The sequence below is a fragment of the Cornus florida genome, unplaced genomic scaffold (genome assembly GCF_030987335.1).
Source record: "Cornus florida cultivar Cherokee Brave unplaced genomic scaffold, ASM3098733v1 CherokeeBrave_3.0.0_Hap2_Chr03, whole genome shotgun sequence".
In the NCBI taxonomy this organism is placed as follows: domain Eukaryota; kingdom Viridiplantae; phylum Streptophyta; class Magnoliopsida; order Cornales; family Cornaceae; genus Cornus; species Cornus florida.
The window spans coordinates 67131236-67151429 of record NW_026775573.1 but is presented as its reverse complement, the minus strand read 5'-3'; positions in this window follow the sequence as shown (position 1 = coordinate 67151429).

Here is a 20194-nt window from a genome sequence, read left to right as displayed (position 1 = left end):
AGAAAAACACGAAGAAGAAACCCCCCCCCCCCAAATCGAGTTTTCTACCCGACATCGCAGACGGAATCGAAAAAAACTCACTGTGAAATCCCGAAAATGCCCCTAGATCAGAACTGAACAAGAGGGTCATAAAGCTGCTAAATGAAAACTGGAAGCTGAAACTTCACGAGGGATTTCCAGTACCAAGACAACATTTTCTGGAAAAACATGAAGAAGAAACCCCCCTTAAAATCATGTTTTCAATTCAACCATATAAAAAGAAGAAAATAAAACTGATCTGAAAGGTCCATAATGCCCCTAGATCAGAATATGCAAAAAAAATGCAAAATGAATTCACAAGAGGCTCAAAACACAAACGATGAGGTTTTGCCCGGAAATGACTATGCACGCAAATGTAACTTACCTATTTAGATGTGCTACAATGGTCCACGACTTAAAAATACTGCCGATACAAAATCCGACACCCCAACGGGCAAAAAGGCAAAAATGGAACTAGGAATGAAAACTTGGAATCCAAAAATACAAAACAGGGTCAAATGACTGTTTGGCCCATGGCCACACTTCAAACATGATTTATAAGACCCTATGAAAGAACGAAAATGGAATTCCCACACCCGATGCAACTATGGTGAACCAAAAGATATCATAGCTTTTCAAGAAATCAAAAGATACATAGGACACAATATAATGGTCATTGGCCTCCGGCCTCATCTCATACATATCAAATACATTGAAAGGAGTGTACTTAAGTACACATTACATATATGGAATCAAATATACATATTTTGACATATAAGTCTACAAAATGACATTCCATGCTAACATTCGCATGAAATGGAAACTTGAAAGCTACACGACATCCAAGGAATGCTAGGCGTCATGAACCAAGTCTTTGTACCTGAAATATGCCCCAGTATCGTAGGGGTGAGTAACATAAAGCTACTCATAGGAGACGAGCATGCATCGACCTAGCATTTTACAAATTTATCACCTTAAGGTGAAACATGTTAAAAAGGGCTCATGCCACCTAACATCTATGTCCAAGTGAGACTCGGGGAGCATCCTAAGGTACCTTAGAGTCTAAGCAATAAGAACCATGATATACATACGTGTATGAAACGAATCATGGTTGGGATAATCCAAAGAACACGACAAAAAGAATGCTTGAGCATAGATTAACATGAATTGCATTTTCAATACAATTGAACTAGGTCTAGAATAATCCATACAACATGACAAAAGCATATTTGAATACAAGTTAACAAAAATCGCATTATCCATGCAATTCAACAACAAAAGAGCATGTTATACAATACAACAAGGTTTAAGTTCTCAAAGCCATCAACTTAGAATCTAAAGCACAGAATAACGGTAGTGGTTCATGCCACCTAACGTCTATGTTATAAAAGAATCAATAGGATCAATCCTAAGCTTATTAGAACTTCAAAACACGATTTTCAATATCGATGCAATTTAACCAACATTGGAACTTCCAATACAACGCATAAAGCACAATTTCGCAAAGTTAACATCCTGTAACTTAAAATCGAACTACAAATAAGAAACAACAAGTTACAACATCATCTAGTTATCAACTTGAAAATGAAATGCGAAATTAAACAAAGTGGATACTCGGACGTCATGCCGGATCAGACCGACAACATAGTTACTTTAGGGTTACTAGCCTATGGGTAACCTCCCTATGTGCACAGTAGACCATATAGAGGGACTATCCCCTGTACTAGAACCACATCCTAGCCATAGTCAAACAACGACATCCCCAAGTTTCCAAAATCAACAAGTTGTGCAACAACGCATATATCAACAGGAATATGCAAGATAATCAACTATCTACCAAGCACAACCAAATTTGGAAACCTATACAATATATGCTCTAAGTCCACAACTAATATGATGCGATCAATGTCGAATCTTCAGTGTGCGATTCGTTACACGCTATGCATGGATGATGTGAAATCTGAAATGTGCAAATCATTAGACAAGGCAACAATATATTCAATAAGGAAAACATATTCTCATGAGTATAAACATAGCAACTATGTTATCCAATGCTCAAAACATAACCAAATGAATATACAACAAGTCCATGTCTAGGATTTTGATATAGAAATGACTTTCAAACATAATTAAATCCATGGCTCAATTCGATAGAATTTAATTAAATAAAAATAATTAAATTCCCTAGATTTTAATTCAATTCCAAATAACCTCAAATTAATACATATTAAGGAACATGGCATGGTCGTCACCTATATCCATTCTAAAACTCAATTAGGTTGTTAGAACAATAAAGTAGAACTTTAATTAAATCATGCTAATTTAATTACCAAGGTTCTAAAGCAACTTCAATGGTCCACAATTAATATATACTAGTAAACAAGTCATGGCCAATACAAATATCAAGTTAAAATCTTAATTAAGCTAATGGTACCACAAAATAGATTTTAATTAATTCTTTTAATTAAAATCTCTAGATTTTCAAACTTAACCAAATGCTCTCAATTTAACATATCTTAGAGAATATGCCAAGGACTAATGTAATATCACATTACAAGTTTATTTTATTCAATTTAAGACCATGTGACTTAACGTTTCACTAAAGTTAAATATAAATTAAAAGTTGCAATTCTTATGCAATTAATCCCAATTTAATATATATGAACAACCAAACCAAAGCTTAATTTTCTAGCATGCCACAATTCAATTCCAAGTTGTATATCACCATGAGGATTAAATCTTAAACAAGGAATTTAATTAAATGAAATGTTTGAAAACCTAACCGAATATTCTAAATCAAATATATGTGAAGCTATATGGCATGTAAATCAAGAATATCAAGTCGGAATTTAAATAGAGTGAATAGTGCACTCGGGGCAAATTAATTAATCAAATTAATTAATAATTTCTAATTTTCATAACACCTCCAATTACTTTCAAATTCAACTATGTTGAAGAGTATGCTAAGGTCTAATATAATATGCTAACATATATTAATTTCAAGCTAGTTAAGGCCATGTGAATTAATCTTTCAGCTAAGATAAATATTAAATAAAATCTTTAATACTTATTCAAATGTTCCAATTTTAATACATGACAATGAGAATATCAAGGGGCAATATAAAACCATGCTACATGTTTAAACCAAGTCATGAGCAACCGGGAAAATTAGATCCCGTACAAGAAAAATAAATAATAAAATCTCTAGATTTTATATTTAATCATGAAAACAAGAAGTATAAGCATCACAAACATGTTATATAACAAGAATTTAAACCTAGAACATCTCCTACCTCAATTTGAGATGAAAATCCCAAAGGCCCACCAAAATAAAAGTGCTCCGAATTCGACGATACCGAGAGGTTTTGTCGGGAACAACACCGTGAACAAGAATCCGCAAGAAGCCCCATGAAAATCATAACTTGTCCTCAAAACCAAACTCAAGAAATGGTCAAAACTGAATTCTAATAAGGGGGAAAGGTAGAGCACGGTGAGGGGAACAATAAATGTTAAGGCCGAAGACTTTCCATCAAGAAAAAGTGAACCAAAAGAGGAGAGAGCAGATGGCAGCACCCTTTGGGCTGCCATGGGAGCTCCAGGTCGTGTATGAAGAGGGGAGAAGATGAAAAATGAAATATCTCACCCCTCTTTTATAGAAATCTCAAAAATTGCCCCGAACGGGCCCCACCGGGTCCGAAAAAGTAAAATTTGAGCAGACACGGACAAATTGAAAAACTTTATAAATAAAAAAGATTCAAAATGATAAAATATGAACAACGGAAGAAACGGCGTCAAAAATTGAGTCCCGAGTAGAAAGTTATGCCCAAAACAAGTTTGGTGAAAACCGGGGCCAAAAACCCTAAAACTGGAAAACATCGACCAGGAGGAAATTCCAAGAGTACACAACTCGATGAAATGTGAAAATGAATCCCATACGAGGATCCAAGCTCAAAACAAGACATTTTGCAATAACTTTCATTAATTGCACAATGGCCCCTCCAAAAAGTGAAAACTGCACTTATGGCCCAGAATAAAAATATCTTCCAAAAATATTTTCTTAAAAACCCCTAAAATAAAATATCTTCAGAAGATATTTACGAAAAACACCCCAAGAAAAGAAAATAATTTCGAACAACTTTGCATCCATGCCCCTATGGACACCGGGAGCAACCAGAGCACTTTCTTGAAAAAGTAAAGATACGTATTTCGTGGAAACCACGCAAGATCAAGATATATGAAGTCAAAAACTAACTCCGAGCATGAAAAGTGAGGTTGTGCCAAAAACTGACAAACGGAGATAAGACAGAATAGGGAAAAGGACGAAATAGCGCATAGTATCAAAAAACGAAAAATGTGAAAATGACTCGGTCCTCAAAGGAAGTTGTCAATCCACGGAAAAGAGTCTCAGGAACCAATTCTGAGCACTCGAGATGACACTAAGCGACACGAAACAGAGCTCAGAAAAGAAAATTAAACGAAAAAAATTCATTCGTAAAGTTTCAGGAAAAAGGAAAGGAAGGCAAATGACCGGGTTGTTACAATCTGTGTCAAAAAGTAACATTTGTGTTTGGATTGTATGCTATCCTATAAATCTTCAGTTTGTAATTTGTGTGAATGGTCATTATTGAGTAGATTTATCTTTCTCTCTCTATATATATAATAAATTGTTTTACTCTTTTTACAAACTTAACTGGCACATAAATTTAGTTACATATACATTAATGTATGATGTCTTAATGTAGACTCGTTCATTACTTAATTAGTCTATTGAGCTGGCTTAGAGTTTTGGTAGGTGGAATTATGAATTTTTGATGTTGAGTATCTATTATATATAGATTAAATGTGTAATGGATTTATATATAAATGCAATAAATTTTATGCATACTTACATAATATGTATTGATATTACTTATTAAGTATGCTCGTAACCACAAAATATATAGTGTTGCGTCTTTGGGCATTTTATATATGTGTGTATATATATAAATATATATAGCTGTATATCAGTATTGAATTACGGGACATTTAAAATATATGCTTATGTGTGAGCATTGGGTTCATGGTTATCTATTAAATAATATATTTATACTTAAAGAAAAGACAAAGTAATATGATTACTGTCGCTAATTGTATTTGTTTATTTATTTTCTATAGCATTGAAATTACATGATTGGTTGTTAAGAATATGATTAAAGATTAGACTAGGACATGAAGGTACTGTGTGTGGCAATGAAATTACAGATGTGGCTTCTTACTGATAAGGTGAAAATAGAATGCAGGTTGATCTATGAAATAAAATAATTCATTACTCCCTATTCTTTTTCTTATATAGATCATTATAGTTGATAATTAAAAGAAGTTATTGATTGATCGGAGGGGAAGTTCAGGATTGACCCGATGATGATTTGCTAGGTGTGGTCAGGGACCTGCCTATTTGGGAGTGTACTAATCTTTTATTAAGGCCATGGGCTTAATGTGTCCTTATCGTGTGGATATAGTTCGGGATCATCTAGGGAGTAGACGTACAACCCAATCACACATGTGTTTTCGGTAGTTCGGGACTATACGATTAATACAACTTTATTGGAGGGGAGCCCGAGGCTCATGTAAGATATGCGAGTTTAATGAAAGTTAAATGGTGATTATTGAATTTATAATTAACCGGAGATATGCGTCTTAGATTAATGCACTTATTTGTGTTGCCTTTATATATGAAAATATAAGGTAAGATTAATTTGTTGAATGATGATTGTGTTTAGAATTTATTGCTGAGCATGTGGGCTCACCCCATTATCACATTTCAGGTACACGTTGGGTATGAACGTGGTGGAGACACAGGGCAGGAGTGGAGTTTTGCTCGTTTTTACATTCTTTTGTTTTAGTTCCGGTATTCTGTATTGAAATCATTGTAATAAAACTAATGTCGTTTTCATAAATTTTATTTTGATAAACCATAGGACATCATTTTATTTTGGATGATTTTTTTATTTTTATTTTTTTTATCATGGTTGTATCGGTTTAATAAATTAGATGGAGTTCATCTCTATATATTTATTTATCTATTTTTTCAAAGTTGTGGTTATGTAAAGCAGATCATGCCCAATTTTAACATGAGGCAAGGGTTATTATATTTAAAATTTTGGGGTGTGACATAGGTACACTTAGGGGTGGTAATTTAAGCCTAAACCCATTAAACTATCCAAACTCGTCAACTAAAATTAAATCATTTGGGTACCCAAACTTAAGTAAGTGGGTCAATAATGGGTAAAAAGTGGGTACCCATTCAATTCAAGGGTGGGTGAAGAGTGGGTATCCATCTTAACCTGCTCAAACAAAATTATGTTTTTTTTTTCTTTCTCCTCTCTTTTCTCTCTCCTCTTTTTTCTCCCATTTTTTGTCAAAATAATAATAATAATAATAATAATGTAAAAAAAGAAATTTATTTTTATTTTTTATTCAACAATCATAATAGTAATTATATTACTGGAATTGTAGGTGTTCTAATATTATTAATATTTTCTGTTTCTATCTTTCTTTATTCATGTTTTTATCTCTTCTCCCTTTTTTGTCTTTTTCTTTTATTTTTATTTTTATTATTATTTTGTGTGTGTGTGTGATAACTCTCTCCTCCTATTCTCTTCCTCGTGTTTCACCTGTTTCTCTCTCTTCCGTTTTCTCTCCTTTTTTTTTTTTTTTTTTTGGCTGTGATAACTCTCAAAGTAAATTGTATAGTGAATTTTTTTCCCAAAAACTAAATAATAAAAAAATAAAAGGAAAAAAGAATTGTAATGAGTGAGATCAAAAAATTAATAAATTTAATATAAAAATATATATATATATTTTGTATTCAACAATGAAAATAATTTGACAATATGTATCTAAAAATAGTTGGGTAATTGGGTTGGGTGTGTGTTAATCAACACATTTAATACCCAACCGTTTTATGACCCACTATACATGGGTTGATAATGGGCTATTGACCCACCATTAACTCGCCCATTCATGATCAACCCAGAACCCGCCCAAACCTACCAAATTGCCACCCTAGGTACACTTATGAAACATATAAGCAAAAGGCTTAGAGAAAAAAACTGTTTTCTACATTTGGGCTATTGTTCAGTTTCTATCTTTTTACTATTGTCGAGAGTTATAGTTTAACATATTGTTCATTTCACATAACGCATCTTGAAATTTGGTTTGATCACTACGAGTTCTTTTTTTTTAATCACGGATCGAGGTTTTATTTATATATTTATGCATTATATATGATGATATGTGAAAACAGTGAAGTTCTAATTTCCTGGGATTATGTTTCTATGTTTATTTTTTTCAAACAAATATTATACCATGTTTTACATGTTGTATCATAGCATAATTTAGGAACTCATAATAATTTTTGCTTACGTTGAATAAATACTAATTAAGTTTAGATTATATTCACAAAATTGATTTTCTAGAAATCAATAAATTATTGAATACATAAAGTATGTGTATATATTTGTTTTATTAGAAATTTAAATTTCTAGAATATTATGTGCATTTGAAAATTTTACTTTATTGAAGATGCAAATAAATTATTATATTTTTGTACTTATACATACATACATGATGAAGAATCACTTTTTTATTGATTCAATTATGAATCTCCTAGTCCAAAATAATAATAATATATTTTATTATGTTAAACGATATTTTCCTTTTAATTTTCGTGTTGCTAACTTTATGGGATCAATATTATTGGTAAGTAGATCGATTGATGTAGAGGCTATCTTCGATCAAACCTCTCGGACTTTCTTCAATCAATGCCAATTATGGTGTCATTCGATCGAACCTACTTCAACTTCGATCGATGAGTATGAATATGTGTAATGACCCAGTCATTTCCTTCCTTTTCTTTTTCCTCAGAATTTTATGGATAAATTTTTTTTCATTGAAATTTCTTTTCTGAGTTCAGTTTCTCGTCGCTTAGTGTCATCTCGAGTGCTCGAAAATGGTTTCTAAGACTCCTTCCTTTGGATTGACAACTTCTTTTAAGGACCGAGTCATTTTCACATTTTTCGTTTTTCCACACTATTCACTTTTCGTCCTTTTCCCTATTTTGTCCTTTTCCCTATTTTGTCTTTTCCCTGTTTGTCACTTTGTTGGCATAACCTCACTCTTTGTGTTCAGAGTTGGTTTTTGACTTCACATATCTTCATTCTAAGTGGTTTCCACAAAATACATATCTTTACTTTTGCAAGAAAGTACTCTGGTTGCTCCTAGTGTAAATAGGGGCATGGATGCAAAGTTCTTTGGAATTATTTTCTTTTCTTGGGGTGTTTTAGTAAATATGTTTTGAAGATATTTTATTTTAAGGGTTTTTAAGAAAATATTTTTGGGAGATATTTTCATTCTGGGCCATTAGTGCAGTTTTCACTTTTTGGAGGGGCCATTGTGCAATTAATGAAAGTTATTGCAAAATTGCCTCATTTTGATCTTGGATCCTCGTACGGGATTCATTTTCACTTTTTGTCAAGTCATGTACTCATGGAATTTCCATCTGGTCGTTTTTCTCCAGTTTCAAAGTTTCTGGCCCTAGTTGCCGCCGAACTTGTTTAGGGCATATCTCTCTGCTTGGAACTCATTTTTTGACGCTGTTTACTTCATTGTTCATATTTTCTCATTTTAAATCTTTTTCATTCACAGAGTTTCACCGTTTGAGCACGTCTGCTCAAATTTTACTTTTCCGGACCCGACGGGACCCGTTCGGGGCACCTTTTGAGATTTTCTATAAATAGGGGGACTTAAAATTAAATTTTTCTTGACCACGCACATCTTTGCCCCTTACTAGAACCCATTTTTGGCCAAATTTTGAGTTCGGGCTTGAAGTCAAGTTGTGATTTTGATGGAGCTTTTTGTGGGTTCATGTAGATCGCGTTGTCCCTGACAAAACCCTTCGGTATCGTCGGATTCGGAGCATTTTTTTTTCGGTGGGCTTTTGAGATTTTCATCTAAAATTGAGGTAGGGGATGTATTAGCTTTATATTATTATTGTATTGATTGTTTTATAAGCATATACAACTTGTGAGCATGCCTTGTTCAAGTTTTTAGAATTTAATTTATTTATTTTCTTTGTTTAGGATTTAATTCTAATGATGATATATAGTTTAGAATTAAATTATGGCATGCTAGTGAATTAGGCCTTCGTGAGTTGTATAACATATATTAAATTTGGAGCATTTGAGTAAGAATTGCAAAACTTATTTAATATTTATCTTTTGTGAAAGATTAAATTACATAGTTGAAACAAGCATGAAATCAACTTGTATTGTGATATTAAAGTAGGCCTTGGTGAGTTCTTTAACATATATTAAATTGAGGACATTTGGATATGTTTGAAAATCTAGAAAAAAATTAATTAATTAACTTAATTAATTTTATTTTAAGTGTGTTAGTCACTTAAATTGATATTGGATGTAATAGGTTGATAATTCCTTGAAATATAGTCCACTTAATTACCTTGTGAGCATGCTACTAACTTGTGGTAGAATTAGTACTTGTCGCCTTTAAAGATGGTAATTTGACTTGGCATGATATGTGATATCATTTTCTTGAATAGCTTGTTTGAATATATCTTGTGTAGGTATATAGTTTGTTAGAATATTATAGTTGCTTACCTTGAAAGCTTGTTACTAAATTGTAGCTTATTTAGTACTTGTGGCTTAGGATGGTAATGTGGTTCAATGGGTGTAAAATATTCTTGCTTTGTGTATAAATTGCATAATAGAGACTTGACATGTCATATGCTATCTAGACTTGAATTCTAGGACATGGTTGTGTGGATTCAACCTTATTTGTGCATGGGAGATGGTTTTATGCATTGTTGGATTTAATATAAGTTTGGTTTAACTTATTGATTTTGCATAAGTTTTGAACTTATTGTTTTGGAGGCTTATAAGGATCATGTTCATGTGATGCTAGGGTTACTAGTACAGATTTGTGAGTTTCCTAAGTCATGTGAAGTGTGTAGTAGGTAGTACCTTGTGGGTCGTAATTACCCGGAATAACTTATACATATGCGCACCAGGTAGTACCTTGCGGGCTAGTAACCCGGAATAACTCGATTGGTCTACAGCTAAGGATCCTAGTCTTTCCACTATTTGATTTCGCATTTAATTTCAAGTTGTTAATCATGGATTACTTGTAGCTTGAGAATTGATGCTTGCTTTGGATATTTGAATCCTATTTAGTATACTTGAACTTGTATGCTTGCTCCGTGAGTTTAAATTTCATTTAGTATGCTTGTGCCGTGTATACTTGTTTTAGGCGTATCTCTTTTAGTTTAGTATACTTGTATCCGTATACTTGATTTACGAGATTTCCATATAAAATGTATACTTGTGTACATATGCTTAGATATTGCATGACTTGTCTTAATGTGATTTAGTATACTTGGAAATGTATGCTTGTATGTTGTATAACATGTTTAACATTGTATAGTATACGTAAGCATGTATACTTGTATGCCGTTGTTCACTTTAAATTGCATGAGTAGCTTAGGATGATCCCTGAGTCTCACTTGACATAGGCGTTAAGTGGCGTGAGCCCCTTTGACATGTTTCACCTTAAGGTGATATAATTGTAAAATGCTAGGTCGATGCATGCTCATCTCCTACGAGTAGCTTTATGTTACTCACCCACGTAGTGGGAACAATTTTCAGGTACAGGGACCTTGATTTGGGATGCACACTATGCCATAGAAGTTTCGTAGACTTGAAGTATCATTTTCATGAAAATGTTGGCTTGAAATGCCACTTGTAGCCTTATTTGTCAAAATGTATAGATTTGATTTCAATTATGTAATGTGTACCTAAGTACACTCTATGCAATGTATTTGACATGTATGAGATGAGGCCGGAGGCCAATGACATGTATCTTGTATTCTATGTAACTTTAACTTTATGAAATATTATGAAAATATTGAAAAATGCTACATCATTGCTTCATAACTTTTGCATCGAGTGTGGGAATTCCATTTTTATTCTTTCATAGGGTCTTACAAATCATGTTTGAAGTGTGGCCAAGGGCCAAACGGTAATTTGAAATCATTTGTTAATTTTGGTTTTCAAATTTTTCTTTTCTTGTTCATTTTTGCCTTTTTGCCCGTTGGGGGGTCGGATTTTGCATCGGTGGTATTTTTAAGCCATGGACCATTGTAGCACATCCTAATAGGTAAGTTACGTTTACGTGTATGGTCGTTTCCAGGCAAACCTTTTTCTTTGGTGATGCAATGACCCGGATTTTTTCGGATAAATTTTTTCCATTGTCTTTTCCCTTCTGAGTTTGGTTTCTTATTGATTAGTGTCATCTCGAGTGCTCTGGAGTGATTTCTGAGACTCTTTTCTGTGGATTGACAACTTCCTTTGAGGACCGAGTCAGTTCCGTATTTTTTGTTTTTTGACACTATTCACTTTTTGTCTTTTCCCTATTTTGTCTTTTTCCCTATTTCGTCTTTTCCTCGTTTGTCACTCTGTTTGCGTAACCACACTTCTTGTGTTTGGAGTTGGTTTTTGATTTCGCGTATCTTCATTCTCAATGATTTCTATGAGATACGTATCTTTACTTTCGTGAGAAAGTACTGTGGTTGCTCCCGGTGTCCATAGGGGCATAAATGCAAAGTTCTTTGGAAACTTTTTCTTTTCTTGGGGTGTTTTTCATAAATATCATTTGAAGATGTTTTATTTCAGGGGTATCTAAGAAAATATCTTTTGGAAGATATTTTCATTCTGGGGCAATTTCGTAGTTTTCACTTTCTTGTGGGGCCATTGTGCAATTAATGAAAGTTATTACTCAATGCCTTGTTTTGAGCCTGGATCCTCGTACGGGATTCATTTTCACATTTTGTCAAGTCTTGGACTCTTAGAATTTCCTCCTGGACGATTTTTTCCAGTTTCAGGGTTTCTGGCCCTAGTTTGCGCCAAACTAGTTTTGGGCATAACTCTCTGGTCGGGACTCAGTTTTTGACGCCATTTCTTTCGTTGTTCCTATTTTCTCATTTGGAATCTTTTTTGTTCATAGAGTTTTGCCATTTGAGGCCGTCTGCGTGAATTCCACTTTTCCGGACCCGACGGGGCCCGTTCGGGGCACTTTTTGAGTTTTTCTTTAAATAGGAGGTCTTAGAAAGAAAAATTAGATTTTTCTCTCTCTCTCTCCTCTCTCATGGCCGGTCCAAGCTCCATCCATGGCTACCATCTTCTCTCTCCTCTTTTGGACTTCTTCTCTTCATTAAAAAGTGGTGATGCCTTTGTGTTTATTGTTCCCCTCGGCGAGGTCTACGATTCCAACCGATTGGAATCTCGTTTTGGCCATTTCTTGAGTTCGGGTTTAAAGTCAAGTTGTGTTTTTGATGGGGCTTCCTTGGGATTCATGTTCGTAGTGTTGTCCCCGACAAAACCTAGGAGTTTCGTTGGATTCGGAGCCGATTTATTTTGGTGGGGATTTAAGATTTCATCTCAAATGGAGGTAGGGAATGTTTTGGGATTTCTTGTGTGTTGTATTGTGTATTTGCCATGATTATACAACTTATATATATGCCTTGTATCAAATCTAGAAAGTTAGTAATTTTTATTTCTTTGTATAAGATTTAAAATTCATGATGATATATCACTTTGATTTGAATTGTGGCATGGTAGAAACTCTTGTTTTAATATGTTGGTTAACATATATTAATTTGGGATTAATTAAATAATAATTAATCTTTTTAATTAATATTTATCTTTTGTGAAAGATTTAAGTTCATGGCCATACCTTGCATGGAATTGAGTTGTGTTATGCTTCTAAATTAAGCTTTGACACGTTTGTTAACATACTTTAATTTGAGAGCATTTGGTTGAGTTTGGAAATCCAGAGACTTTAATTAAGGGAATTAATTAAAACATATTTTGGTGGTTTCATGGGCCTAATTAAGCTTGTGTGTGAATATATGTAATGACCATGATATGTCTATTAACATATATTAAATTGGGGACAATTGGAAATGATTTGAAATCTAAAGAGTTTAATTATTTTGGTGTAATTAAATTTTATTTTGTGTATTCATGGATCTAATCATGTTGTTTCTATTTTAAGAACATGGATTTAGACTTGTGATGTATTCACTAGATTGTGTTATATGCATTGAAGAGCATTGTTGTTAAGTTTATATTCATGAGAGTATGTTTCTAATATGAATATATTATTGGGTTGTGATTTCGTAGCATTATGGATATGAAATACTTATTATGCACAATTGAGAGTTATATTGCTAACTTGTTACTATGTAGTAGTAATATATATAAGTTATGAACTTATTTGGCTTATTTTGGAATCTTGGAACATTGTTGAGTTGAGATTGCTAGGGTTTGGCTCTAGTACGGGGATGTGAGTCCTCTAAGTCATTGAGATAGTGCGCACTTAGGGTGGTCTTCCTTGCGGGTTAGTGCCCGGAATAACCATTGAGGTCTCGGCAGAATTCCGAATGTGATGTCCAAGTCTTCCACTGTTTGTTTTCGCATTCAATTCCAAGTTGACAATCATGTTTACCTTGTTAACTTGTGGTTTTGGCTATTGGTGATTTTGATGTTGTTAAGTACATCCATACTAAATTGATATATTTAGTTGATTTCACAGTTTTAGATTTCTAGTTGATAACCTAGAGAATCTATGTCTTGATGTGTGGTATTAGATATTCTAATTTTGCTAAATTGTTATATTTAGTTGATGTTGCATTTTAGACTTCAAGTTGATAACCTTGAGAATCTATATGTTGTTGCTTGTGTAAGCATGCTCCTATGTTGTTGCTTTGTGTAAGCATGAACCTATGTTGCTAAAATTGAATGAATGAGGTGATTGATGCTAGAAATGATCTTAGGTAGCTAGGATGCTCCTTGAGTCTTACCTTTGACATGGACGTTAGGTGGAATGAACCACAATGATTGAATCATGTAAACTTATAAAACGTAGGTCGATGCATGCTTATTTCCTATGAGTAGCTTTATGTTACTCACCCCTACGATACTGGGGCATATTTCAGGTACAAAAATCAAAGTTGAGGTCTTCTTTATGCTTGGATTGTTTGTGGACTTGGAGACTTCCATTTTTGGTGAAGGTTGGCTTGGAATGCCAATTGTAGTCTTATATGTCAACATGTGTACATTTGATTCCTTATATGTAATGTGTACATGAGTACCCTCTTTATGATGTATTTGACATGTATGAGATGAGGCCGGAGGCCAATGACATGTAAATTGTATCCTATGTAAATTTTGACTTCATAGAATATTATGAAAGTATTGTAAAATATTGAGTTTTTGATTCACCATGTTTGCATTGGCAGTGGGAATTCCATTTTGATTCTTCCATTAGCATTCGTTCACCATGTATGAAGTGTGGCCAAGGGCCAAACGGCATTTTGAAACCATCTCATGATTTTAAATTCCAAGTTTTCGTTTCAAACTTTATTTCTGGCATTTTGGCCGTTGGGGGGTCATATTTTGCATCGGCCATATTTTTGGGCCATGGTCCATTGTAGCACATCTTACTAGGTAAGTTATGTTTGTGTGCATGGTCGTTTCCGGGCAAAGCTTCTTCTTTGGTGAAATGAGCCTCCTACGGACTCATTTTATACTTTTGTTGCATTTTCTGACCTAAGGGTATTTTGGGAATTTACTTTGGGAAATAAATTCCATTCTTCACATTGTTGATTAGAAAATATGATTTTAGTGGGGGTTTTTTTTTCTTCGTGTTTTTCCAGAAAATGCCATCTTGGCATCGGAAATCGCATCCGAAGTTCAGCTCTCAGTTTGTAAATTTAGTAGGTTTTTGGACACTCTGGACCAGTTTCTTGGGAGGGCATTTTGGGCATTTCACATTGTGTATTTATCTATTTTTCTTAATAGTTACGTAGAAAACTCGATTTTGAGGGGGTTTTCTTCTTTGAGTTTTTCCAGAAAATGTCATCTTGGCCCTCAAATTTCCATTTTTCCCGGAAAAACCCCTGCTGCTAGGTTTTCCTTGCTAAGTATTCTGCCCTTTTCACCTGTAAACGGTTACGAGGAGTTTGGTAACCGGTTACATGTGCATGGGCAGTGTTTTGGTTGAATTTTTTGGCCTCCTAACCGGTTAGGAAGGTCTCCTAACCGGTTAGATGTTCTTGGTTGTCACCTTTTTGACCGTTTTGCCCCTTCTTCTTCCGTTAGCCATATCTTCTTCATCTGGACTCTGAATCAAGTGATTCTTGAGTCTAAATTCATTAATTTTTCGTTGTCTTTCCAATGGTGTGCTTAGTGTCACCCACTTTTAAGCTGAAAATGACGATTTTGGCCTTAGGTTCAATCTTATTCGTTTTTTAAACGTTGCTTCCGTATTTAATTTCTTTGGGTTCCGTGACCTCGTTGAGGGTCATAATGGTGTCTTAGAGCCATGTTGTATCTTTAGGGACCATTGTTTTATCTTTTGCTTCCGCATTTCAGATCCATTATCGGGTCATCTTTCGGTTCATCATTGACGCACCGGTTTGAAAAACTTGGGCCGTTACAAGTGGTATCAGAGCTCCTTGGTTTGAAAACCTTAGGACAACGGGTTTTGGGTGCATATCATACTTTTGTTGCCATGCTCTATGTGTTTATATGCTTTATGATAACATGTTTTGGTTTGATAACATGTTTATGTGCTTACGCGCTACATGTTGTATGCTGTTTGTTTAGCATGATTTAAATTTGTCCTATAGAGAATAACATATGATGTATGCTAGATTAGATTTGTATATGCATAATTGTGTTGCATATTTGGCATAACATGGGATTGGTCATTGAGGCACGAGTTGAGGTTGATGGTGATTGTAGTCATAGTCTCGTGGTGATGTAGGTTGTTATTGACCTAGCATTGGTTTTGAGGTAGGTGGATGGTCACCTTTTATTTAGGCTCTTGTGAGATGAGTCATTTGGCGTTACCGTAGTGGTGGATTTGTTGGTTTTGGGCCATGATGAGGTTATGGACCTCTTAGGATCCTTGATTGTTCAGGATGATTCCTATGGAACTTGCGTTTTTTCGTGGGCGGGTACGTTTGTGGGTGGGTGCATGGCACTATTATGCTACCGTACTGGTGAGCTACAAACACAGTTTGGATGGAATCAGTGTTGGTTTTGATAGGCATTGTCCTTTGATCGGTGATGATGATGGTTGTTTTGGTGATCAGTCGTGGTGATTGATTTGGTTGTTGTTGGTATGGCTGTAGTTGCCATTTTCCTTGAGGAGCTCTTGCGTGATGACGCTTTTGGGATCAAGTCGATTGATTGATGTTATGGGTAGTGAGAGCACTACACTGTTAGTGTCACTTGTAGTGTCACCTCTAGATTCAGAGATGGATTGTTAGAGTCTTACCGTTGTGGTAAGGGCTCGCATTTGTTTGGAGACAGGTTGTTGTCGCATTGGTTTTGGAGACAGTTTATGACTATGAATTGTCCTTTCTTTTCTAGACACTTTAGGACACGATGTCTATAGGGTTCATTGTTGCGTCATTTTATCTTATGCAGTTTCGTTTACTACCATGTTAGTAGTATGATTTATAATATTGTGATGCATGAGTAGGTGGAGGTGTATCCACATTTGCCTTCTTGTTGTGTGGCATTAGCATGCCTTTTTTATATGCTTAGAGATGCCATGTTGTTACTATGTTTTAATGACATAATTTTGTGCTTACGTGGAGAAGTGTTGCATGTACCTTTGATTTTTATCTATGTGAGTAGATTTTCTTTCTAGTAGTTGCATTCCTTGTCATATGCATGACTTCCAGGTTTGGTTTTCCCATTCGCTTCCCTTGGTCGCACGTAGTGTGTATGCGGATTTCCACAAGGGTTTTGTGTTAGTTTGTGTAAGGGACTTCACAAGGAGTGAGTCTCTTCTTTCCGTTGTGTTGTGCACTGTTTTGGGGTTGGTTGGTCCATCAAAATCATCGTTGTTGTCTTGAGTCCTTGGTGAGGATTTGTTGGATTTTGGTCAGCTTACTTCCATGTAGGGGGTGAAGTCTTTGACCTTGTTGTCTTTCGTTTCAGAGACAGAGTCGAGGTGTTATCCTTTTTAGGACTGGTAGCTCCATTTCTTTCATGTCTTTCCTTGGGGAGTTTTTGCCGTGGTTGTTGACGGAGTTGTAGTGCTCAGAGTGAGTTGATTGGTGTGAGATCATTTTTTTTGGGGACTTATGTCCATATCATTGAGGATTTATTTGATTGTGAGGTGAGCTCGATGTTCTTCTGAGAATGTCTTTTGGAGGCTTGTTTCCATTTTGGAGACCTAGATGTAGTTAACTTCTAGGAGAAGTTTTGGAGGATTGCTGTTGGATATGGCTTATTGTGGAGTTTCTCGTCCTAGTTATGACTAGGCATAGTTTTGAGGAATCGTAGTTCTGATGATTGGTTGTGAATCAAAAAATTGAGGAATTTTGATTTAGCTTGGTGTTGCCAAGCATGGTTTTCAGAGATTCATCTTGTGACCTTGGTTGTTGGCATTTTGATATGTGTGCCACTTAGTGGATTTGTATTTTGAGGACTTAGTTATCCGTGATAGGGATGTGGATCTAATGTTTGATCATGGTGATTGGTCTTGTAGTTGATCAGTTTCAAGGAGAAATGTAGGCTTTCGATAAAATGCCTTATGGTGAGGTTCGTTTTGATCTTTGGAAGTTTTGATTTTCTTGTCAGGTTTTGGATTCCTGATTAATGTTGTTAATAGGGGTATTTTGAGACATTGGAGATGTTGGTTTTGCTGTATTGAGGATTTGGGGCCTTAAGCATAGCGGTACCTATAGCATTGTTGTCAGAGTTTTGGGATTGGCCAAGATGGTCTGGCCAGACATCTTTGGACCATATCTCAACTCTTACAAAATGTTGGTCTCCGTAGTGCTTTTGGCAATGATCATTTTTGACATTGATGTCATTTGTATCGAGAGGTTTTATAGGTAGACCTAGTGGGGGGCAAGTTATGAATTAGTGCCTTATCCTGTCATGCTACCGTACGAGTTGTGTGTTATAGGCGAGTACTAGTTGCCGTCGATGCTACCTTATTGACGAGTAAGTGTGGGCGGGCACTAGATACTGTCATTGCTACCACACATTCGAGTACGTCATGGGCGAGTTCTGGTCACTATTCGTACTGCCACGTTGTGTTTGTTCTGTACCCTGATTTGATATGTGGTTATCTTGGAGTTCTTTTGGTGGTTGTTTTTGGTTCCTTATGATGGTTTGTTAGGAGGGACGCTTACGGTTGTTATTTTCTGTTCTTTTGTCTGACCATGGGTTCTCTGTGTGAGTTCAGACTTGTCATGTGGCCATGTGGTCACTTTTCCCTTGAGGGGTTGTCTTGTCATGAGCACGCGGGTGCAATTGACAGTGGTTTGTGTGTTCCTTTCAGCTTCAAGGTCGCTGGTGTAGCACGTTGTGAGGGATACTCGGAGATGTACTTTGTAGTTATCCTGGTTTCGCTTTCTGTTTCATTGGGCTGGATTTCGGGGACGAAATCCCTTTAAGGTGGGAAGGTTGTAATGACCTGGATTTTTTCGGATAAATTTTTCCGTTGTCTTTTCCCTTCTGAGTTTGGTTTCTTGTCGATTAGTGTCGTCTCGAGTGCTCTGGAGTGATTTCCGAGACTCTTTTCTGTGGATTGACAACTTCCTTTGAGGACCGAGTCAGTTCCGCATTTTTCATTTTTTGACACTATTCACTTTTTGTCTTTTCCCTATTTTGTCTTTTTCCCTATTTCGTCTTTTCCTCGTTTGTCACTCTATTTGCGTAACCACACTTCTTGTGTTCAGAGTTGGTTTCTGACTTCGCGTATCTTCATTCTCAATGATTTCTATGAGATACGTATTTTTACTTTCGCGAGAAAGTACTCTGATTGCTCCCGGTGTCCATAGGGGCATAAATACAAAGTTCTTTGTCAACTTTTTCTTTTCTTGGGGTGTTTTTCATAAATATCATTTGAAGATGTTTTATTTTAGTGGTATCGAAGATATTTTCATTCTGGGGCAGTTTCGCAGTTTTCACTTTTTTGTGGGGCCATTGTGCAATTAATGAAAGTTATTGCTCAATGCCTTGTTTTGAGCCTGGATCCTCGTACGGGATTCATTTTCACATTTCGTTGAGTCGTGGACTCTTAGAATTTCCTCCTGGACGATGTTTTCCAGTTTCAGGGTTTCTGGCCCCGGTTTGCGCCAAACTTGTTTTGGGCATAACTCTCTGGTCGGGACTCAGTTTTTGACACTGTTTCTTCCGTTGTTCATATTTTCTCATCTGGAATCTTTTTCATTCATAGAGTTTTGCATTTGAGCATGTCTACATGAATTCCACTTTTCTGGACCCGACGGGGCCCGTTCGGGGCACTTTTTGAGTTTTTCTATAAATAGGAGGTCTTAGAAAGAAAAATCAGATTTCTCTCTCTCTCCTCTCTCATGGCCGGTCCAAGCTCCATCCATGGCTGCCATCTTCTGTCTCCTCTTTTGGACTTCTTCCCTTCATTAAAAAGTGGTGATGCATTTGTGTTTATTGTTCCCATCGGCGAGGCCTACGATTCCAACCGATTGGAATCTCCTTTTGGCTATTTCTTGAGTTCGGGTTTGAAGTCAAGTTGTGTTTTTGATGGGGCTTCCTTGGGATTCATGTTCGTGGTGTTGTCCCCGACAAAACCTAGGAGTTTCGTTGGATTCAGAGCCGATTTATTTTGGTGGGGATTTGAGATTTCATCTCAAATGGAGGTAGGGAATGTTTTGGGATTTCTTGTGTGTTGTATTGTGTATTTGCCATGATTATACAACTTATATATGTGCCTTATATCAAATCTAGAAAGTTAATAATTTTTATTTCTTTGTATAAGATTTAAAATTCATGATGATATATAACTTTGATTTGAATTGTGGCATGGTAGAAACTCCTGTTTGAATATGTTGGTTAACATATATTAATTTGGGATTAATTAAATAAGAATTGCTCTTTTTAATTAATATTTATATTTTGTGAAAGATTTAAGTTCATGGCCATACCTTCATGGAATTGAGTTGTGTTATGCTTCTAAATTAAGTTTTGGTATGTTTGTTAAAATACTTGAATTTGAGAGCATTTGGTTGAGTTTGGAAATCTAGAGACTTTAATTAAGGGAATTAATTAAAACC